Below are 24,863 nucleotides of genomic sequence, written 5' to 3' on the forward strand. Positions count from 1 at the left end.
GACCTAGCCTTTCCAGGTTATTACCAAAATCTTCCCATGAATTCTTTTTGGATTCAACAACTATTTGTTTCGCTCTGTTTCTTTCATCTACGTACCAATCCCTGTCTGTCTTGGCCCTTGTTTGGAGCCATTTCTGAAAAGCCTTCTTTTTACGTTTACAGGCTGCTCTCACTTCATCATTCCACCAAGATGTTCGCCTTTTCCCATCTTTACACACAGTTGTTCCTAGGCATTCCCTTGCTGTTTCTATTACAGCATCCCTGTATGCCACCCATTCACTTTCTATATCCTGAACCTGCTTACTGTCTACTGTTCGAAACTTCTCACTAATCATATCCATGTACTTCTGTCTAATTTCCTCGTCCTAGAGACTTTCTACCCTTATTCGTTTGCAGACAGATTTCACTTTCTCTACCCTAGGCCTAGAGATACTTAGTTCACTACAGATCAGATAGTGGTCTATATCATCGAAAAATCCGCGAAAAACTCATACATTCCTAACAGATTTCCTGAATTCAAAGACTGTTAAGATATACAGTAGTCTATTATGGATCTGATACCCCTAGCCTCCCATGTGTAGCGGTGAATAGCCTTATGCTTGAAGAATGTATTCGTAACAGCTAAAACCATACTAACACAGAAGTCCAGCAAACGCTTCCCATTTCCATTAGCTTCCATATCTTCCCCACATTTACCAATCACCCTTTCGTATCCTTCAGTTCTATTCCCAACTCTCGCATTGAAATCGCCCATTAGCACTATTCTATCCTTGCTGCTGACCCTGACCACGATGTCACTCAATGCTTCATAAAACTTGTCAACTTCATCCTCATCTGCACCCTCACATGGTGAATACACGGACACAATTCTTGTCCTAATTTTCCCACTGACAAATCTACCCACATCATTCGCTCATTTACGTGCCTAACAGAAACTATGTTGCGTGCAATGGTATTCCTGATAAAGAGCCCTACCCCAGACTCTGCCCTTCCCTTTCTAACACCCGTCAAGTACACTTTATAATCTCCTATCTCTTCCTCATTATCTCCCCTTACCCGAATATCACTTACTCCTAGCACATCCAGATGCATCCTCTTTGCTGACTCAGCCAGTTCTACCTTCTTTCTTCCATAAGCCCCATTAATATTGATAGCTCCCCATCGAATTCCATTTCGTTCGCCAAGTTGTTTCCAAGGAGTCCCTCGCCTGTCAAATGGGAGTGGGACTCCATTACTCCCATAATTAAGTCGATTTCCACGCTCAATGAGGAATTAAGGAAATAAACACACTTTCTCACTCAAATTATCTGTCTTAATTTTGATATACAGTAGGCGTACTATAACCATATTCTTGAAAAGAGGGGCGTGTTAAACGATGCAATTTATTTAATAAGTCTTTGCAGTGTGATTTTCGAAAGTTCTAGACATCCAATGACTTCCCTTTCTTTTGTGCGAACATTTCCTTCTCTCTTCAACAGCGGTAACCAGCAAGGAGAGAGATTATTGGGCATATTTTCAGCCTGCAGGCTGGTTATATCATCAAGCTTATCAGGAAACATATAGGAATACTAATGTGCCAAGCTCCGTGAACGGAAATTAGGTCAGTTTTCAAGTTCACTGCGGATTTGAAAACAATAATGTTATAAGTTCTACTGCCAAAATTTCGTCCCGCAAGAGTTATTTCATGTACCGGTAGATCTAGACATGAGACTGGCGTATTTGAGCACTTTCATCATTTCACACAAACAATGTTATTGAATGCATTATCCGAACATGCCACAATTCTACTTACCTGGTATTAGCCAAATAGATGTACAATCCCACAAAAAAAAAATGCTTTAAATATTCTCGCAAATCTATTACTAGTGACTTTAACGGCGATGCGGTGGCAACACGCAATTCATGCTAGAACAGTGATTGAACGTTGCCAACGTGCCAGATTAACGGTAAATGTAAGACGTCGTATCGGCAAGTAGGGTCCCTAAACTGTATGGTTACCGACACTGAAAAAGACCTGCAAAATACCCAACACCAAGAAAAGTAACTATAAATCGATACCTTAATATTACAGGGGAGAAAGGGTAAGGTTTCACCCTTAGGGTACGTCCTTACACGGAGAGGACTTTTTTTGAATAGATGGAGTACCATATAATCAAAAGCACTGAGTTGAGGAATACAAAATTGTTTCCAGTATAATACGAAAACTTATTAAGCCTTTTCAATCGTGAAAACCGTCCGACCCGTTAGCTGAACGGTCAGCGTACTGGCCTTCAGTTCAGAGGGTCCCGGGTTCGATTCCCGGCCGGGTCGGGGATTTTGACCTTAATTGATTGATTCATACGGCACGGGGACTAGGTGTATGTGTTGTCTTCATCATCATTTCATCCTCATCACGATGCGCAGGTCGCCTACGGGTGTCAAATGGAAAGACCTGCACCTGGCGAGCCGAACCCGTCCTGGGATATCCCGGCACTAAAAGCCATACGACATTTCATTTCATCGTGAAAACCGAGCGAGTTAGCCGTGCCGTCAGGGCCGCACAGCTGTGAGCTTGCGTTCGGGAGATAGTGGGTACGAATCCCACTGTCGGCAGCCCTGAGGATGGTTTTCCGTAGTTTCCCATTTTCATACTAGGCAAATTCTGGAGCTGTAGCTTAATTATGGTCACGCTCGCTTCCTTCCCACCCCCCACACCCGTTTCTCCTACCACTTCGTCGCCAAACGACCATAAGACACATCTGTGTCGGTGTGACGTAAAGGACATAGTTTTAAAAAATAAATCGTGAAATTACCAGCGTTTCACCCCAGTGTGGCAACAGGCTCGTCGGTTGGATTGCCACAGTTTTCTAAGACAATGGCGACTAAAGTGCCGTTGAGACACCACTGCAATCCTCTTTTGTAGGATGGTGCAGTGACGGTGTCGATAAACTCGTATGTCGAAAATGTTTCGACATCGCGGTTTTTTATTGTCCTCGTATGTCGGATATGTTCCAACAGAATGTTTACTCCAAGAAAAAACGTGTTTTAACGGAAGAATTTAAGCAGCATTGATTCTCGGGCAATAGATTGCATTATCCTACAAAATTTGCCTGCTGCCATTTCTTGATGGATACAGTACTTTTGTATCCATCTTTTGGCACAAGCCAGAGTAAAGTGTAGCTTTCACCGAAGTCCCAGTCTCATCCATGGCTGTGACAATATGGAAGCTGCTGGGGTATGGGTGGTGCTGAGTAATGGCATTCAGAGCACGACTAGTGCATCTGAGTGTTATGAAAGGTGTTGCTCATAGGGTCAGTCGTGCTGCAATAGCACTTTCTGACCCAGTGAGGAAAGCAATGGCAAACTACCTCACTCCTCGTCTTGCCTAGTACGCCTCATTTTGGTGCTGCCATTGGTTTTTGTGGTTTCCTTGTAACCGCATAACTTTTGGTGGTGCTATTTGAGGATCCAACCAGCCTCTGGGCTGATGACCTAACAGACAGACATCCTACAAAAGAGGCCGCAGTGGTGCCTTAACGGCACTTCAGTCGCCAGCGTCTTAGAAAGCTGTGGCAATAACTTTAGGGAATCCATGACCTTCTGAATATAATTATTAGCGTGACTTGGACAGGCAATGCACGAAACGTGTATCGAGCTCTGTGTTTACAATTGGAAGGCGCAGAGTAAATAAAGTTGAGTGAGCAGTACTGACGTAAGCGCGATCGAGAATGATTTACACTCGAGTGTAGATGATTGTCGCAACTTGATTCGGGAAGTGAACATCGGGGTGCTTGAGAAATATTTAGTGAATCTGAAGTTGAAGAATGCTCCAGTTCATTAGAAGATGATTGTTCTGACTGGGTACCGTAGAAGCCTACCCGCCTTGATGTTGTGATAAGGTAAGGGTAATTCTGCCCGAAGGCAGTTCCGAACCTCCGCAGAGGTGTTCCTGAGCCGGAGTTTACGTGCGGTAGGGTGGCCAGCTCCTTTCCGCTCCTCCATTGCCTTACCCCCCACCAACAGCGCGTGGCAACCCATCCAACTCCTGACCACGCCCAATGTTGCTTAACTTCGGAGATCTCACGGGATCTGGTGTTTCAACACGGCTACGGCCGTTGGCTTGATGTTGTGAATCCCCTCATAATTTGGCCAAATAAATGAATTCACACAGGGAAATTTGTAAATGTTGCATATACAGTATTTGCGTAAGCTTGCAAAGTCATTTACTCCACCTTCAGTTTTGCAAAAGAAATTATTTCAGCCATAAGCCAGATAGCAGTATAGCCATACATTTGCAACCGAATGAGTTGATGTTACAGTAGCTGCAGTACCAAAGGGACTTCATAATATTAATAATGTTACTGGCTTTACGTCTCACTAACTACTTTTACGGCTTTGGAGACGCCGAGGTGCCGGAATATAGTCCCGCAGGAGTTGCTCTACGTACCAGTAAATCTACCGATACGAGGCTGACGTATGTGAGTACCTTCAAATACCAGCGGACTGAGCCAGGATCGAACCTGCCAAGTTGGAGTCAAGAAAGCCAGCGCCTCAACCGTCTGAGCCACTCAGCCCTGCCAAAAGTAACGTCGCTGTTGGAATTAAACACTAGCTACACGCACGGCTTCGCATGGGAGCAATTTGAATTTATGGTTGCAGGGCTCGTAATATTTCCTTGTAGACGACATTAGTCGTTTTCTTCCTGATGTAGGCCTATGTACTAGCGAGCCGCTCAATAGACAACTAACTCAGGCCAGTATCAGGGGCATAACGTTAGGGCCTGCAATGCAGGCGTGCTTGGGTCTTTAAGGGGCCCCGCAGACTTCTCGCAATAATAAATAATAATCATAATAATAATAATATTTATTTCTTTACAAGTTGCTTTACGTTGCATCGACTCAGATAGGTCTTAATGGGACAGGAAAGGGCTAGGAGTGTGAAGGAAGTTGCCGTGGCCTCATTTAAGGTACAGCCCAGCATTTGCCTAGGGGCTGCCTGGCCGAGGCGGTAAAGGCGTGCTCGGTTCGCCCGGAAGGACGTGGGTTCGAATCCCCGTCAGGAAGTCATAAGATTTAAGAAACGAGATTTCCACTTCCGGAGGTGCGTATGGCCCTGAGGTTCACTCAGCCTACACCAGAAATGAGTACCAGGTTAATTCCTGGGGGCAAAGGCGGACGGGCGTAGAGCTAACCACTCTACCCCATCACGTGCCGAGGTTAACAATGGTGGAAGCCTTTACCTTCCACTCCTCCAAGGGCCTTCATGGCCTGTACGGAGGTGACTTTGCTTTGCCTGGTGCAAAAACGGGAAACCATGGAAAACCATCTTCAGGGCTGCCGACAGTGGGGTCCGAACCCACTATCGCCCAATTACTGGACTGGTTGCACTTAAGCGACTACAGCTATCGAGCTCAGTAAATATAATACTAATACTACTACTACTAATAATAATAATAATAATAATCATAATAATAGCACTCAGCACGAGTATGGTCAAGGCAGTTTTGTAGAGCCAGTCTAAATAGTTTGTTTTACAATTTGTACGTAGAGGAATTGCCATCTAGCAGCAGTTGTTATAGTACAGCTGTAAACAATGCTTTCCTTTCGCCATCTCTCACAACACCGCGACACCTGCACCAAATTATTTAAAAATAATTACAGCCATAAAATTGATGTCCGCCTCTGTGGTGTAGTGGTTAGTGTGATTAGCTGCCACCCCCGGAGGCACGGGTTTGGTACCAGGCTGTGCCACGAAATTTGAAAAGTGGTACGAGGGCTGGAACGGGGTCCACTCAGCCTCGGGAGGTCAACTGAGTAGGGGTGGGTTCGATTTCCACCTCAGCCATCCTGGAAGTGGTTTTCCGTGGTTTCCCACTTCTCCTCCAGGCAAATGCCGGGATGATACCTGACTTCAGGCCACGGCTGCTTCCTTTCCTCTTCCTTGTCTATCCCTTCCAATCTTCACATCCCCCGCCAATGCCCCTGTTCAGCATAGCAGGTGAGGCCGCCTGGGCGAGGTACTGGCCATCCTCTCCATTTGTATCCCCCGACCCAGAGTCTGAACCTCCAGGACATTGCCCTTGAGGCAGTAGAGGTGGGATCCCTCGCTGAGTCCGAGGGAAAAATCGACTCTGGAGGGTAAACAGATTAAGAAGAAAAAGAAGAAGAAAAATTGATACCAAAATATCACATTTTACTTAGAAAATTAATATTTTCTTGGTGTGTAGTGCATCTAAGATCGTATTATGCATAGATTTATCACTCATTTATTTGACAATAACGTATAACGCTAATAAGAAGTGGTGTAGAAACACTCAGTTCAGTTTCGAACGAGCTCTCTTTGCGCGAGGGCTTGTCAGTTGTGCTGTTTGATATTTTTGAAACTTTGTTTGAACAGTTTTTGATTTATGTTTGTTCGTATTTTGTCTGTTTTGTCATCATCATCATCATCTGTTTACCCTCCAGGTTCGGTTTTTCCCTCGGACTTAGCGAGGGATCCCACCTCTACCGCCTCAAGGGCAGTGTCCTGGAGCTTCAGACACTTGGTCGGGGGATACAACTGGGGAGTATGACCAGTACCTCGCCCAGGCGGCCTCATCTGCTATGCTGAACAGGGGCCTTGTGGAGGGATGGGAAGATTGGAAGGGATAGGCAAGGAAGAGGGAAGGAAGCGGCCGTGGCCTTAAGTTAGGTACCATCCCGGCATTCGCCTGGAGGAGAAGTGGGAAACCACGGAAAACCACTTCCAGGATGGCTGAGGTGGGAATCGAACCCACCTCTACTCAGTTGACCTCCCGAGGCTGAGTGGACCCCGTTCCAGCCCTCGTACCACTTTTCAAATTTCGTGGCAGAGCCGGGAATCGAACCCGGGCCTCCGGGGGTGGCAGCTAATCACGCTAACCACTACACCACAGAGGCGGTCTGTCTGTTTTGTAATCGAATAAATTATTATATCTGAGACTTTGATAGTTACTGTAAAATGAAACCAATTTTAAGTTCGAACAACTAAGTGATGAATGGTTCAGAAGCTTAGCCGTTAAACCACGGAGGCAGTCAAACAAAACATATTAAAATTACTTTTTAACAGTTTTACAATAGTGAATAATCCCTATGATTTGACATATATTACATACTAGCAATTACCCGCAGCTCCGCTCGCCTGGATTTCGTAATTTGATCAAAGTAATCGTTCCTCGGCATTGTACTGAGACATTATCTGAAAATTCCTAAAATAGAAAAACTCACCCAAAAATTGAGTTTCATTTACCCCAGAAATTCTTTGTAAATCATGTTTGTGGTATTATCTTTTGGGGCTAAGACGGCCATGCGACATAGAACGATACATGTGTGCAACAGTCTTCTCTCAAGTCGAAAAATAAATACATGTTCCTTTATTTTTGAAGGACATTCCAGATACCAATTTCCACATCTTTAACATCTTCAATTTCGAGATATACATAATTATCCCCATAAAAAGAATTCGACCCCAAGATCAGTCCTTCCCTCAACCCCACTCCCGCCCCCATCTAAGTATATTTTCCGAACACAAAAATACATGTTTCTTTATTTTTATAGGAGATTCCAAATACCAATTATCACATCTGTAACATCAATTTTAAGATATAAGTATCCTCATAAAAATAATTCGACTATTTTTAACTTCTTTTCATCCCCTGTTAAGTGCCTTCTCCGAAAACAAAAAAATACATGTTCCTGTATTTTTAAAGGACTTTCCAAATAAAAGTTTTTTGTCTCTAACATGTTAAGTTTTTGACACACAATGTATATATACCGGTACTCATCTTAAAAATTCACCCGCTTTCCCAATTATTTTCAGCCCCTTAAGTGGATTTTCCGAAAAATGCGTGTTTCTTTATATTTAAGGGAGATTCCAAACACTGTACTAATTTTCACGTCTGTAACATCTTCAGTTTCTGAGATAATAAGTATCCTCAGAAAAGTAATTCAACTCCCTTTTCAACCCTCCCCCCTCCCCTATGCTACCGGTTAAGTTGATTTCCCCCCCCCCCACTCCAAAAGTGTGTGTTTATTTTTAAGTGAGATTCAAATTACCGATTTTCACGTCTTTAACAACTTTAGTTTTTGAGATATAAGTATCCTCATACAAAGAATTCAACTTATTTTCAATTCAATTCAATTCAATTTTCCGGAAGACAAAGAAACACTTGTTTCTTTACTTTGAAGGAAGGTTCCAAATACAAATGTTCATGCCTCTAACATCTTCAGTTTTGAAATATAAGTATCTTCATAAAGATAATTCAACTCCTTTTTCACCCCAGCTCGTTAAGTTGACCGTCCCCTCCAAAAAATGCGTTGTTTCTTTATTTTTTAAGGAGATCAAAAATACAAATTTTCTCGTGTGTAACCTTAAGTTTTTGTGAAAAAAGTTTATCCATTAAAAGAATTACAATTTTTCACTTACTTCCACCCTTCCCCCTTAAGTGAATTTTCCGGAAAACAAAAATACTTGCTTCTTTATTTAGAAAGGAACTTCCAAATGCCAATTATCACGACTGTAACATCTTCAGATTGAGACATATGTATCCTCCTCAAGTTGATTTCCCTCCAAAATGCGTGTTTCTTTATTTGTAAAGGACATTTCAAATACTAATTTTCACGTCTGCAACATCTTTAGTGTTTGAGATGTAAGTATCCTCATACAAAGATAATTTTTCAATTAATTCACCCCCTGAACTGGATTTTCCGAAGAAAAAAGATTACGCGTTTCTTTACTTTGAAAGAAAATTCCAAACACTAATTTTCATGTCTATAACATCTTCAGATTTTTAGATATAAGTATCCTCATGAAAAGAATTCAACTCCTTTTTCACTCCACGTCCGCCCGTAAATTCGGTTTCCCCCCACCCAAAAAATGCGTGTTTCTTTGTTTCTAAATAGGATACCAAATACCAATTTCCACGTCTGTAACCTTCAGTTTTGAGATATAAGTTTCTGCAGAAAAAGAATACAATTTTTTTACTTCCTTTCACACTCTCTACTCAAGTGAATTTTCCGAAAACAAACAGTGCCCGTTTCTTCAAAAAAGCGTCCAAACACCAATTATCACGACTGCAAAATCTTCATTTTTTGAGATATATGTATCCTCGAAAAAGGAATTCATCTCTGTTTTCATACCCCCAACCAAGTTGATCCCCCCCCCCAAATTGCGCGTTTCTTTATTTTTAAAGGAGACTCCAAATACCAGTTTTTCACGTTTGTAACATCTTTAGATTTTTTGGTATATATTCTCATACAAATAAGCCAACTAATGTTTCAATGTCCGCCTGTGTGGTGTAGTGGTTAATGTGATTAGCTGCCACACCCGGAGGCCCGGGTTCGTTTCCCGGCTCTGCCACGAAATTTGAAAAGTGGTACGAGGGCTGGAACGGTGTCCACTCAGCCTCGGGAGGTCAAAATGAGTAGAGGTGGGTTCGATTCCCACCTCAGCCACTCTGGACGTGGTTTTCCGTGGTTTCCCACTTCTCCTCCAGGAAAATGCAGGGATGGTACCTAACTTAAGGCCACTCCACTCCCTTCTACTCTTCCCATCCCCCTCCCCCCACAAAGCCCCTGTTCAGCATAGCAGGTGCGGCCGCCTGAGCGAGGTACTGGTCAATCTCCCCAGTTGTATCTCCCGACCCAGAGTCTGAAGCTCCAGGACACTGCCCTTGAGGCGGTAGAGGTGGGATCACTCGCCGAGTCCGAGGGAAAACCAACCCTGGAGAGTAAACAGATTAAGAAGAAGAATTTTTCAATTATTTCACCCCCCGCTAAGGGTTTTTTCGAAAACCAAAAGTACCTGTTTCCTTATTTTTAAAGGAGATTCCAAATACTAATTTTCACGTCTGCAACATGTTAAGTTTTTGAGATATACTCTAGATATGCTAATAAAAATTCATCCCCTTTTTCAGTTCCCGTTAAGTGGATTTTGCGAAAGAAATATATTTATGATTCTTTAACTTTACAGGTAATTCCAATATCAGTTTTCAAATCTGTAATATGTTAGGTGTCTGACATAATTTGCAGACATAGTCTTTTTTCAAAATTCACCGCGTTTGTCACTCCTGTTCACCCCTATTCATGGGATTATCCAAAAACACAAAAATACGTATTTCTTTATTTTCAAAGAAGATTCCAAACACCAATTTTCATGTCTGTAACATCCTCAGTTTTTGAGATATAAGTCTCCTCGTAAAAAGTGTTCAACCAATTTTCCCCCTTATTACACCCTCTTTAATGGGATTTTCCGAAAACAAAAATTACGTGTTTCTTTATTTTTAAAGGAAATTCTAAATACCAATTTTTTACGCCTGTAAATGTTTTAAGTTTTTGAGATATAGATATCCTCATTTTAAAAATTCACCCCCCCCCACCTTTTCATCCACTTAGCGACGGAATATCCAAAAAGCCTCCCTTAGTGAGCACTAAACTCTAATATAAATGTATCCCCAAAATGTCATTCCTTTATGTCCAGTAGTTTTGGCTCGGCGATGATGAATCAGTCAGTCAGTCAGTCAGTCAGTCAGTCAGTCAGTCAGGATATGTTGTTTTATATATATAGATAGATATAGATTATCTATCAGCTGGAATTAAATTTATTTTATTTAGTTATTCGTAGGTTTTACACTTTATTTGTGTGGGTCCGAATGTTTATATTGGCTTACATTCGTTACGCCCCTGACCAGTCCAATTCAAACGCTAAGGCAGCCGTACTATGGCAATGCGACTGAGAATGAGAGAGGCGGTAGATAGGTCTGACGTGCTGCACTTGCGATAGCGGGCGGGCAGGCAGAACACTGCTTGACTTTGGTCGTTGAATGGGGAAGTATTTTATTCCACAAAATTTATTGATAACTACGGTTAAGGGCAAGAGTACCAAGCGCACAGACTGTTTTAAGCTTTCTTTCCTTCTTAATCTGTTTATTGTCCAGGGTTGGCTTTTCCCTCGGACTTAGCGAGGGATCCCACCTCTACCGCCTCAAGGGCAGTGTCCTGGAGCTTCAGACATCGGATCGGGGATACAACTGGGGAGAATGATCAGTACCTCGCCCAGGCGGCCTCACCTGCTATATTGAACAGGGGCCTTGGTGGGGGATGGGAAGATTGGAAGGGATAGACAAGGAAGAGGGAAGGAAGCGGCCGTGGCCTTAAGTTAGATACCATCCCGGCATTTGCCTGGAGGAGAAGTGGGAAACCACGGAAAACCACTTCCAGGATGGCTGAGGTGCGAATCGAACCCACCTCTACTCAGTTGACCTCCCGAGGCTGAGTGGACCCCGTTCCAGCCCTCGTACCACTTTTCAAATTTCGTGGCAGAGCCGGGAATCGAACCCGGGCCTCCGGGGGTGGCAGCTAATCACACTAACCACTACACCACAGGGGCGGACTGTTTTAAGCTTTAAAAAACAAAATCGAGGTACAATCATTGCATCCAAAGGTTCCTATTTATTATTTTGTATTACAGTTACCCTTTCAACCCCACTGTCGCTTTGAAGCGACGTGAAATTCCCGCCATTGTAGCTTGGCTCACTGGGTGTGTTCCATTATACTATATTCCAGAGAGCAAGGAGCATGTTTAGCGTCCATTCCCAAGCACCAGATGTAATTTGGGGTTTCTGGATTATTAGATATAAGGTTGCGATTAGGTAGTTGCATTTCAGCCAGCCATCTTGTAATGCAAGCGTCTGTCTAATTATGCGAAATCAGAATCAGTCATCTTGAAGGGTAAGGGTTATTCTGCCCGAAGGCAGGTCCGAACCTCCGCAGAGGTGCTCTTGAGCCGGAGTTTACGTGCGGTAGGGTGGCCAGTTCCTTTCCGCTCCTCCATTCCCTTACCGCCACCAACAGCGCGTGGCAACCCATCCAACTCCTGACCACGCCCAATGTTGCTTAACTTCGGAGATCTCACGGGATCCGGTGTTTCAACACGGCTACGGCCGTTGGCCAGTCATCTTGAAAATTCAAATTAATTTACTGGATATTGGTTTTGAAGATGCCTATTTTTTTTTTTTTTTTTTTTGCTATTTGCTTTACGTTGCACCGACACAGATATGTCTTATGGCGACGATGGGATGGGAAAGGCCTAGGAATGGGAAGGAAGTGGCTGTGGCCTTAATTAAAGTACAACCCCAGCATTTGCCTGGTGTGAAAATGGGAAACCATGGAAAACCATCTTCAGAGCTGCCGACAGTGGGGTTCGAACATACTATCTCCCGATTACTGGATACTGGCCGCACTTAAGCGACTGCTTTGAAGATACCAAGTAATCGCCAGTGAGAAAGGTAAGTTTAAGTTGATATAGCATGTACTGTTTTGCTGACATATACGTTGTCAATACTAACTGCTTTGTTGTCCGGCCCCGCGGTGTATGGGGCAACGCGCCCGCCTGTCACTCGGCGGCCCCGAGTTCGATTCCCGGCCGGGTCAGTGGCTTTTAATTGTAAATGATTAATATCCCGGAACTGGGTGTTTGTGTCGTCCTTAATGTTCCTTTCCCCACATTCAACACTTTACACGTCCGTCATTTCCAAATACACGCAGGTTCACATCATATGGTGCAAACTAGGGGCGAAAGATCTTATGTTTGTTATGTTTTTCTAGACATGAAGCCGAACATTCTAGATGATATAGACTTATAGAGGATGGCAATATTTCCGATTTCGACGACCTCTCGCCCGATTTTGAGGATGAAATTAATTTATGTCAAAGTGTAGCATATGATATTATATTAGAAAATGAAGCAAGATTTCTTATGATAATTATATATTTTGAAGCAATGAATTGAGATTTATTAGACAATCTGTAGGTCATGAGCCTACCAGCAGCCCCTTGGAAGCCAAGGGTTGTAGTGCAACAGTACTTGTTATATTATCATTTGGCCTTGGAAATGTTACTTAAGGTTTTGAAATGTGGCGCATGACAGGTATTCATCTTACTTTCAGAGAGAACCACGAGACATAACATCAGTGACCCAGCAAAGCATTCACGAAACATTTGAGTCAGAAGAATGCTCCTCATCTTGTGATTTTCCTGCAGTTCTCAAATCCAGATCCACCATCAGCAAGAACTACAGGTTCATTGACTCGACTTCTAACAGTGTTCGGAAGCAACTAATTGCCCCCTCTGGTACAAAAATATCGCTTTTGATTTTTAATGATTTTTTTTCTAGTTGTTTTACGTCGCACCGACAAAGATAGGTTTTATGGCGACGATAGGACAGGAAAGGCCTAGGAAAGGGAAGGAAGCGGCCGTGGCCTTAATTAAGGTACAGCCCCAGCATTTGCCTGGTGTGAAAATGGGAAACCACGGAAAACCATCTTTAGGGCTGCCGACAGTGGGGTTCGAACCCACTATCTCCCGGATGCGAGCTCACGAATGATTTTTTTAAAACTGAAGTGTATGTTATTATGTATGAGTATTTGGATTGTCCAGAATCATTCCTAACGTCCTCAAAAACAACGCAACTCTTGAGGTCACACCCCCCCCTTTCCAGTGATGAGTTCGAATACACTCATATTTTAATTCCTATGGAGGAAGTAATGTTGTTGAACATCTAAGGGAGTATTTTGTTGTGTCCATCTGTGTTGTGGCTGCATCCATTGCAAAGTCTGTGTTCAGGTGACTTGCTGATCCAGAACTATTGTACGCGGACTTTTTAGTGATATATTTTTGTACTGGGTTGAGGAGTAAGAAGGGAGCACTGCCGGTTCCGGTAATACTGCCAACTGAATGGAAATGAAATCTGAATTGAATCGATAATATGATCGATCGATATGAATTTTCTAAACCTTTATTATCTTACACCAACAACTGTGTCACACACACACACAATTTATAATACTATATAACATTTCGTCCGCCTCTGTGGTGTAGTGGTTAGCGTGATTAGCTGCCACCCCCGGAGGTCCGGGTGGCTCTGCCACGAAATTTGAAAAGTGGTACGAGGGCTGGAACGGGGTCCACTCAGCTTCGGGAGGTCAACTGAGTACAGGTGGGTTCGATTCCCACCTCAGCCATCCTGGAAGTGGTTTTCCGTGGTTTCCCACTTCTCCTCCAGGCGAATGCCGGGATGGTACCTAACTTAAGGCCACGGCCGTTTCCTTCCCTCTTCCTTGCCTATCCCTTCCAATCTTCCCATCCCTCCACAAGGCCCCTGTTCAGCATAGCAGGTGAGGCCGCCTGGGCGAGGTACTGGTCATTCTCCCCAGTTGTATCCCCCGAGCAAGAGTCTGAAGCTCCGGGACACTGCCCTTGAAGCGGTAGAGGTGGCATCCCTCGCTGAGTCCGAGGGAAAAGCCGAACCTGGAGGGTAAAGAGATGATGATGATGATGATGATGATGATGATGATGATGATGATGATGATATAACATTTCCCGGTGCGAAACGTATTCCTAGCATGAATTCTATAGTTTGGCTTTGCTGCGTAAACAACAACAGTACGAGTACTTAAAGTGTACGCCAGATGTCGCACAGCGATGATAAGCAATTCTTAGTTTGTGTTTCAAAGGTTGCCAATACGAATCTCGAATATAACCGAAATCGACCGATTCAGCACTAGGGTGTCCATCTATCACTAAAAAGTGCGCGTACAATACTCTGTATATGCTTGCATGGTGGAACTCAGAACCTTAATGAATCATTCAACAGTGTCGTATGGAGTAGGGTCCCAGAAACAGTGTTAGTAGGATATCAGTCGTTTTGCAGTGGTGTTTACGATGCTGTTATTACTTTCAATGAGAGGTGTGCTGGAAGGATAAAAGTAATGCAGCAATTAGGGATCGAGCCAGGAGCGAACACTCTCCGCATATTTCAAGAAATTGATGATATGAGGGAGAAAATGTCTGACCTGGATGCTTCTGTTACTTTCAAAGCATCAAGAACTGTGCAAAGAAACCAGGGAAGGTATAGGGAAGATGCCGATGACCCTAATGATCTAGAATATGGTCCTGAAATGCATTAGGATAATCTTGATTTGTTTTATTTTTCCATTTGTGTCCTTTTCGGAAAAGGTTCCAGGAGTTTAGGAACTGCCAGGCATATGGGCATGAAATTTCAGTCACTTGTTCTACTGGTTGTTTTACACATTTCGTAGTATGTTAACCCCATTAATTAAAAACTGCATTTGGCTACAAAGTCTTAAAATAGCAATCAAAAATGGGTGTTAGTTAAAGAAATGGTTTAAATCCAGTCTGTTTATTATTCAAGGTCTTAAAACTACCGTTGACACAAAAGCACTCAAGCTGTATGTGTACTAAATTTCATAGTGATATTATTGATAATCATCTCGAAACGTGTACCTAAAGTAGGTAAAATTGCCATTGCGAAATAGGTTATAACCTATTTGGTGTTAACCTGCTGCACTGGCGATAACAGCTGGGTGGGCCGAACGCTGATTGACGCTTGTTGTTGAATGGGGAAATGTTTCTTTCTTTATTTATTTCTTTCTTAGTTCGTTTACTGTCCAAGGTTGATTTTCCCCTTGGAATCAGCGAGGGATCCCACCTATACCGCGTCAAGGGCGGTTTACGTGCCAGAAGCGACCGTGCTGGATGCGACCACGCTGATATCGTGCCGCTAGCGACCGAGTGAACTAAGCATCGTGCCGCATGCGATCAATCTGTCAATCAGTCAGTCAGTCACCACTGATCTGTATTTAGGGAATCGAAGAAGTGGCAGATTGCCTATCGGTTGTTTACCTAGCCTTTTCTTAAACAATTTCCCAGAATTCGGAAATTTATTTATTTATTTATTTATTTATTTATTTATTTATTTATTTATTTATTTATTTATTTATTTGATAGTACGAAAGTACACAGGCTGAGCCCAATTACGTTCTTTCATGACATATGGCATTTAAACTTTAAATACTTCGAAAAATAATAACAATAATAACAATAGTAATAGCAAGAAGAAGGAAAAGTAGAAAACTAATAAAAAGAACAAAATTTAAAATTATTACCACAAATAAAAAGCATAATAATATAGGCTATAAGCCGCCTCTGTGGTGTAGTGGTTAGCGTGATTAGCTGCCACCCCAGGAGGTCCGGGTTCGATTCCCGGCTGTGCCACGAAATTTGAAAAGTGGTACGAGGGCTGGAACGGGGTCCACTCAGCCTCGGGAGGTCAACTGAGTAGAGGTGGGTTCGATTCCCACCTCAGCCATCCTCGAAGTGGTTTTCCGTGGTTTCCCACTTCACCTCCAGGCGAATGCCGGGATGGTACCTAACTTAAGGCCACGGCCGCTTCCTTCCCTCTTCCTTGCCTATCCCTTCCAATCTTCCCATCCCCCTACAAGGCCCCTGTTCACCATAGCAGGTGAGGCCGCCTGGGCGAGGTACTGGTCATACTCCCCAGTTGTATCCCCCGACCAAGAGTCTGAAGCTCCAGGACACTGCCCTTGAGGCGGTAGAGGTGGGATCCCTCGCTGAGTCCGAGGGAAAAGCCGAACCTGGAGGGTAAACAGATGATGATGATGATGATGATGATATAGGCTATACATCAGCCATAGAAAATTACTGAACAAGTTAGAAAAAGAACACAAACCGAAGCAAAACGAGTATCTGGCATTCCAGCGAAAAGGAATTTAATAATGATTATGATTTAATAAAAAAATAGCCTTTATTTGCTTATTGAGCAATCTAGCGCCAGCAAATAAATCAACTTGTGCACTAATTGAATTATAAACCGATAATGTTCTAACTAGTGATGAATTAGTGTGATGAACGCTTCTAGATCTTGGGATATGAAATAGTACTTGCTGTCGTGATGTTACTTGTGGTACATGAAAAGGGATGAAAGTAAGTAATATTCTTGACAGTCAATTTTTCCATCCAAAATTTTCCTCAATATCTGTAACGAATTGAATGTTTTCCTGTTTTTCAAAGACGTGAAATTGAACAAAATTTCTTAAATACTGGGTTGAAATATCAAATGGACAAAATACATTGATAGTTGTATGATACAAATATCTTAGAAATGTATTTTGTACAGTCATAATGTGAGGTGTTTGTTCCTTATAAGGGAGCCCCACATTACCGATGAATATTCTGACTTGCTTCGTACTAAACTTATATAAGGTAAGGTATGGGTGTATTCTGTCCGAAGGCAGGTCCGAACCTCCGCAGAGGTGTGCCTGAGCCGGAGTTTACGTGCGGTAGGGTGGCCAGTTCCTTTCCGCTCCTCCATTCCCTTACCCCCACCAACAGCGCGTGGCATCCCATCCAAACCTTGACCACGCCCAATGTTGCTTAACTTCGGAGATCTCACGCATCCGGTGTTTCAACACGGCTACGGCCGTTGGCAAACTTATATACAGCTTAACAATTACTACCGCTTGAGTAAATAATTTGGAATTTCTAATAATAAAACCAAGTATATTTTTAGATATACTCATTACTTTCGCAATATGGCTATTAAAAGTTAATTTGCTGCCGAAAACAATTCCTAAATCATTAATGGACGTTACAATTTCAAGTGCTGTTTCACCAATATAATATGTCGGATTTATACATTCCTTTTTCCTGGTAAATACCAGAACTTTACATTTCTTAACATTTAGGAATAATTGATTGCTATCACACCATAATATAATATTATTAATGTCATGTTGCAAATAATTCACGTCACTGCATTTATATACAGTCTTGTATAACTTAACGTCGTCAGCAAGCAACAATCAGCAGAAGGAATCATTCCAGGCAAATCATTAACCATAATGTCCGACTCGTTGGCTGAACGGTCAGCGTTCTGGCCTTCGGTTCAGAGGGTCCCGGGTTCGATTCCCGGCCGTGTCGGGGATTTTAACCTCAATTGGTTAATTCCAATGGCACGGGGGCTGGGTGTATGTGTTGTCTTCATCATCACTTCATCCTCATCACGACGCGCAGGTCGCCTACGGAAGTCAAATAGAAAGACCTTCACCTGGCGAGCCGAACCCGTCCTGGGATATCCCGGCACTAAAAGCTATACGACATTTCTTTTCATTAACCATAATGGAAAATAGGTGAAGCCCAAGATTGGACCCTTGGTGGCACACCAGAAGAACTAACAAAATTATGTGAAATTTTACTTTTGAAAAAAAAAACAGATTGCTGCCTAAATTTTAAATAAGAACTTAATAGTTGAAGTAATGGTTTAGAAACTCCAAACTGATGCAGCTTTGTCGAAAAAATGTTATGCTTCACCTTATCAAGGGCCTTTTCTAGATCCATGTATCTTACATCGGTTCTTCTATTTGTGTCCAATGCATTGCAAATCTTTTGAGTAAAATCCAGCAAGTTAGTAATGACTGATCTGCCAGGCATAAAGCCATGTTGACATTGTGATAGCTCTACCTAAATATGGTCGTAAATCTTTTTTTTTTTGCTAGTTGTTTTACGTCGCACCGACACAGATAGGTCTTACGGCGACGATGGGACAGGAAAGGGCTAGGAGTGGGAAGGAAGCGGCCGTGGCCTTAATTAAGGTACAGCCCCAGCATTTGCCTGGTGTGAAAATGGTAAACCGCGGAAAACCATTTTCAGGGCTGCCGACAGTGGGGTTCGAACCTACTATCTCCCGAATACTGGATACTGGCCGCACTTAAGCGACTGCAGCTATCGAGCTCGGTGGTCGTATATCCTAGAATACAGTATGTGCTCATATACCTTTGCTATAGCATTAAATACTGAAACAGGTCGATAGTTTGCTATCTTCTCTAATTTCTCTCCCTTTCGAATTGGAATAACTTTTGTCATTTACCATTTTTCAGGAAGCAGGATGTCTTTAAAGAAAGATTGAACATGCAGGTTAATTAAGCAACCAGTATGTCAGCACAGCCCTTGATAATGTATGGTGGAATGCCATCAGGTCCAATAAATTTCTTAGATTTTAACTTTTTATTAACAACTATTCTTACTTCATCTACCGTTATACAAGACATGTTCAATTTATCGACCCTGCGAATAACAGAAACTTCATTCAATGAAAGATTTATAAGTAAAATCCATGTTGACATACAGCGATGAGAAATACTCGGCAAACCCGTCTGCAATGTTTCCAGGTGTGTAATAAATTTAATTCAGTAGAAATGAACATTCCCCTTGGTAAACTGTTCCAATACCTAACTCCCTTTCTTATGAACGAATATTAGCCTCAATGTGTCGTTTTGAATTCCAACTTCATATTGTGATATTTCCAACTTTGAAAAGCACCACTCAAAGTTATTTGTCTACTAATGTCATTCCACGCTAGCCCTCCACTGACAACTCGGAACATCCCGCTTAGTCGAGCAGCTAGTCTCCTTTCTCCCAAGTCTTTGCGTAACGGTACAAGCAAGAGACCTGAAAATTACGGCATTATGGTCCTCTTTCCAAGATCCAAGATCTTGCATCATTTACCTCCCATGTTGTATATACTGGAATGTGATTTGATTGTGTAACATGATCTCGTGAAACTTCAAAGTATCTGAATAATTGCTATAATTTCCTACGATTACCTTGAAAGTTTTCAAATTTTATTTTTAACGCATGATTTTTAGTGCCGGCGGTGTCCGAGGACATGTTCGGCTCGCCAGATCTGTAGCTCCTTTTCCCGGTACACCCCGCGGGAGTGAGCTACATGTACTACTGTGTGAGGGTGTTGTCTGTAGGTGTAACTGTAAGGCTAGGAATGGGAAGGAAGTGGTCTTGGCCATGAGAAAGGTACCACCATCCCGGCATTTGGCTGGAATTGAAAATGGGAAACAACGAAAAACCATTTCCGAGGATGGCCAACGGGGAATTCGAACCCAGCCGTCTCAAGCATCTTAAGAGGATGCTGCTCTGTCGTTTCTGTTTCCCGGAAATCCAGGGACTGAACTTCATGATCCCCAAGGACTGTGTTTATAGATAAGGTAACTGTAAAACAAATATAATCTCCGGGCTGAGTGGCTAAGACGGTTGAATCGCTGGCCTTCTGACCCCATATTAGCAGGTTTGATTCTGGCTCAGTCCGGTGGTATTCGAAGCCTCGTGTCGGTAGATTTACTGGCACATAAAAGAACTCATGCGGGACTCAATTCCAGCATCTCGGCGTCTCCGAAAACTGAAAAATTAGTTAGTGGGACGTAAAGCGAATATTATTACTATTATTAATATTATTAGGTACAAACAATCTTCGTTAAAATATAAATGAACTTATGTTATTGTAGTATTCAGTATAGAATTACCTGATTGTACATTTCCCCCCGCATTTTTACGGTTTTGACCTTAAAATAATGTTTACCTTATTTCTGACCCATCTATGTTTTCCCTTGGGGAGGAACATCTCTCTTAATGGCATTCCAGACTATACAGTACACTGATTTAGTTTTCAACGACGAGTTCTTTAGTTGGTTTTATATATTACCGTTATGGTGATATAATGTATGCATGTTTTATTTGAATTTTCGTCATAGAAATGTACTCATTATTATTTTTAACCTTTCACGCAGTCGTTGGGATTATTCTCCGTAAAGAACTTATATCGGTTGTATTTACCAATGACTCCGGCTCCATGACTCCGGTTAGCGTGCTGACCTTTAGTCACAGGGGTCACGGTTTCGATTCCCGGCAGGTTCGGGAAAGTTAACCATCATGAGCCAATTCCGCGGACACGGGGGCTGTGTGTATGTGTCGTCTTTATCATAATTTTATCCTCATCACGACGCGCAGGTCGCCTACGGGTGCCAATTCACAAGACCTGCACCTGGCGAGCCGAACATATCCTCGGACACTGCCGGCACTAAAGGAGATAGGCCTACGCTACTTCATATTTTTACCGATGACTACTATTTCTGTGTACATAGTCCGTCTCCATGGCTAAATGGTTAGCGTGCTGGCCTTTGCCCACAGGGGTCCCGGGTTCGATTCCCGGCAGGGTCGGGAATTTTAACCATCATTGGTTAATTTCGCTGGCACGGGAGCTGGGTGTAGGCCTATGTGTCGTCTTCATAATCATTTCATCCTCATCACGACGCGCAGGTCGCCTACGGGAGTCGAATCGAAAGAACTGCACCTGGCGAGCCGAACATGTCCTCGGACACTCCCGGCACTAAAAGCCATACGCCATTTCAATGGTGTACACGGTTTGTTGTTATAGTAGTTCGCTATTTGAACAGAACAGGAACAATTTAATTCCCAACCCGGTAAGCAGTGCTATAAATGTTTGGTCATTTTCTAAACTTTTCTTGTTCTGATTTAGCTTACCTTACCTTGGATGATGACATAGCTTATTAGATGAAAATTCATTTGTCAACATGGGTCGCATCCGGCACGGTTACAGATTGTGCGGTCGCTGGAGGCACGGGTCGCATGCGGCACGGTCGCATCTGGCACGACACCTCAAGGGCAGTGTTCTGGAGCGTGAGACATTGGGTAGGGGATACAACTGGGGAGGAGGACCATTACCTCGCCCAGGCTGCCTCACTTGCTATGCTGAACATTGGCCTTATGGGGAGATTTGAAGTTAGGTACCATCCCGGAATTTGTCTGGAGAAGAAGTGGGATACCACGGAAAACCACTTAGAGGATGGCTGAGGTAAGAAACGAACCCTCTCTACTCAATTGACTTCTCGAGGCTGAGTGGACGCCGTTCCAGTCCTCGTACCACATTTTCAAATTTCGTGACAGAGCCGGCAATCGAACCCGGGCCTCCGGGGATGATAGCTAATCACACTAACCACTGCATCACGGAGGCGGCCAGTGTATTATTCAATATAATGTAGTGATAACTTCGGTTAAGGATAACAGTACCAAACGTACAGACTGCTTTAAACTCTAAAAATGAAAACTTGAGGTACAATAATTCCACCCAAAGGTTCCTTCACATTATCTTGTATTAAGATTCATTGACTTGATATTTGACAGCGTTCGGACGTATCTAATTGCCCTGTGTTTGGGGTGGTTTAAAAAAGTGGGCGCGTGGCCTCCGAAGAGGCCTGGTGCAGGGCTTTCGAGTTGACACCGTACAGGTGGCCTTTGTGTCTGTGAGAATACTGAAGACGGCACAAATACCCAGCCTCCGAGACATAGGAAATAATTACTGAAAGTTAAAATTCCCGGCCCAACAGGGAAACGAACCTGGGCCCCTTAGACCAAAGGCCAGCATACTAACAATGTAGCCATGGAGCCGGACTTTCGGGTGATATTGTTCAATGAAGGATTTCTCAAAACATACTCAAGAGACAAGTCTGACAAACAGGATCTCCTGATACATTTGTTGACATTTATTAAGGAAAATCATCATCAGTCGTACTACTCATTACTGAGTGTCGTGACCCCATTGTTTTGTCTCTGGAAAGTTACATGCTTCACGAAATGTCGCCATCCAACTCGATCCTCAGCTGTTGTTAGGACGTTCTGAAGAGGAAGGCCACTTATCTTTTTAGCCTGATCTGGCCACTTGCTTGCTGTCCTTCCACGTGGTCTTCTATGATATACTTTACCAGGTTGTCTCCATCCCTCCTTAAGATATGTCCAAGGAACTGAAGTATTCTTTCACAGACACCTGTATAGAGACGTAGGTGCTATGGATATTTATATGATTATAATGTGAAGATGTGCAACATATATGCCTTTTTATATTGATATATATTCCAAACTATGTCAAAGAATTGTAATGCATTGTAATGTTCAAACCAGCATGTTGTAATATCCAGATGGTTGTTTGGTCTGACACTGACCTAAATCCAAATAAATTAAAAAGAAAAAAGTACTACCAAACAATGTAACTGATCGTAAGACGAATGAATGAAGACGAGTAAATTCTTGTTGATTCAGTATTTCATACAGTAAAACGCAATGATCTCGCAACTGTCCGACTCTCTGGCCGAATGATCAGCATTGAAACCTTCCGTTCAGAGAGTCCCGCGTTCGATTCCCTGCCGGGTAAGGGGTTTTAGTTTCGTCTGATTAATTATTGTTGCTCAAAGACTGGCTATTTGTGTTTGTCCCAACATTCTCCCCTTCATATTCACACAGCACACCACACTACCACTCACCACAGAAACATCCCTCCACATAGGGTTGGCGTCAGGAAGGGCATCCAGCCATAAAACAGGGTCAAATTCACATGTGCGACACAGTTTGCACCCGCAAATCCATAGGTGTGGGAAAAGCGATAGAAGAAGGAGAAGTAGTATGAGGTCGCAACTGTAACGGTAATACTGTACCCGTTTTTCAGGACGGTGTTAAACTGATGTTTAACCAGTTCGAGTTGTAATTTACTCTTTGTCTTGTCAGCATATATTGAAAGGAAGAAAAAGGTCATGAAAACCTCCCAATCAGGTGCAATATATACCATTTCTTTAAAGTGATCGTGCATCTTTATAAGAGCAGTACCGTAATATGAATAAACGTCCATTTTGTAATTGGGCCGATTTTGTAATTTGACAAGTCAAGAGAATTCAGCGAAGGGAAATAATATCGTTTGTTTCTCTGAAGCTTATTTTTGAACGTCAGAATGTGGTAATAATATGCTTTAATCTTATCCCACATGGTACCAATCAACGTATTTGTACCATGTAAAATGAGAATGGTCCGCCTTTGTGGTGTAGTGGTTAGTGTGATTAGCTGCCACCCTCGGAGGCACGGGTTCGATTCTCGGCTCTGCCACGAAATTTGAAAAGTAGTACGAGGGCTGAAACGGGGTCCACTCAGCCTCGGGAGGTCAACTGAGTAGAGGGGGATTCGATTCCCTCCTTGGCCATCCTCGAAGTGGTTTTCCGTGGTTTCCCACTTCACCTCCAGGCAAATGCCGGGATGGTACCTAACTTAAGGCCACGGCCGCTTCCTTCCCTCTTCCTTATCTATCCCTTCCAATCTTCCCATACCCGCACAAGGCCCCTGTTCAGCATAGCAGGTGAGGCCGCCTGGGCGAGTTACTACCCCGACCCAGTGTCTCACGCTCCAGGACACTGCCTTTCAGGCGGTAGAGGTGGCATCCCTCGCTGAGTCCGAGGAAAAAACCAACCCTGGAGGGTAAACAGATTAAGAAAGAAAGAAAGAGAAATGAGACTGACTCTTTTAAACGAAAAGAGCCACTTCCCCTCCCTACCCTTCTCTCCCCTGAAGTACGGCAGCGGCTTGTGCTTTGGCATAGCAAATATGGCTAGTTCGTCAATTTGAATTGCACGCCCGGAAGTAACAAATTAATCTCATTTTCCCGAAAAGAAAAATTTTCTCCGCCAGTCCGATTGCACCATTGTTCTTGACATAATACGGAAAGCGTCCCTGATAATTTTTGTCTGTATAGTTGTGATACCCTGGTCTAGAAAGCCAAGAATAACGGCCGAGAGGATTCGTCGTGCTGATCAAACGACACCTCGTAATCTGCAGGCCTTCGCACTGAACAGCGGTCGCTTGGTAGGCCAAGGCCCTTCAGGGCTCTAGTGCCATGGAAAAAAATATAGTTGTGATACACTGTGTATATAAGTAGATAAATTTATTATTTTAACGTAGGTAAAAATAACAAAAATAGTCATTTGCGAAAAACAACCATTAAAATAGTTTTATAAGTAGTATAGTAGTTAGGGACAAAAGATCCATATAGGTCGACGCCCCGAACAAATAGCATTTTTTCTAAGTGTATGGGGCGGATCTTGTTGAAATGTCATCTTATTTCCCTTTGAATTAGAACATTGCTGAGTAGGATAGAAATTAATTCTGTGATATAACGAAGTATAGTAACGCGTTTTTATATTGCATTGTTTTGCATTTTTTGCCGATTTGGGATGATTAGGCATTATTTCAACTTTCAAGGTGTTATTTCAATATGTAGTATTTTGAAGAATTTTTAGATCATTTTATAATGTTTTTCAAATGTATGCCTGCTTTATGTATTGCCAGATTGATAAAGTCCACATGTGAC

This window comes from Anabrus simplex, chromosome 2, assembly GCF_040414725.1.
Source record: "Anabrus simplex isolate iqAnaSimp1 chromosome 2, ASM4041472v1, whole genome shotgun sequence".
In the NCBI taxonomy this organism is placed as follows: Eukaryota; Metazoa; Arthropoda; class Insecta; order Orthoptera; family Tettigoniidae; genus Anabrus; species Anabrus simplex.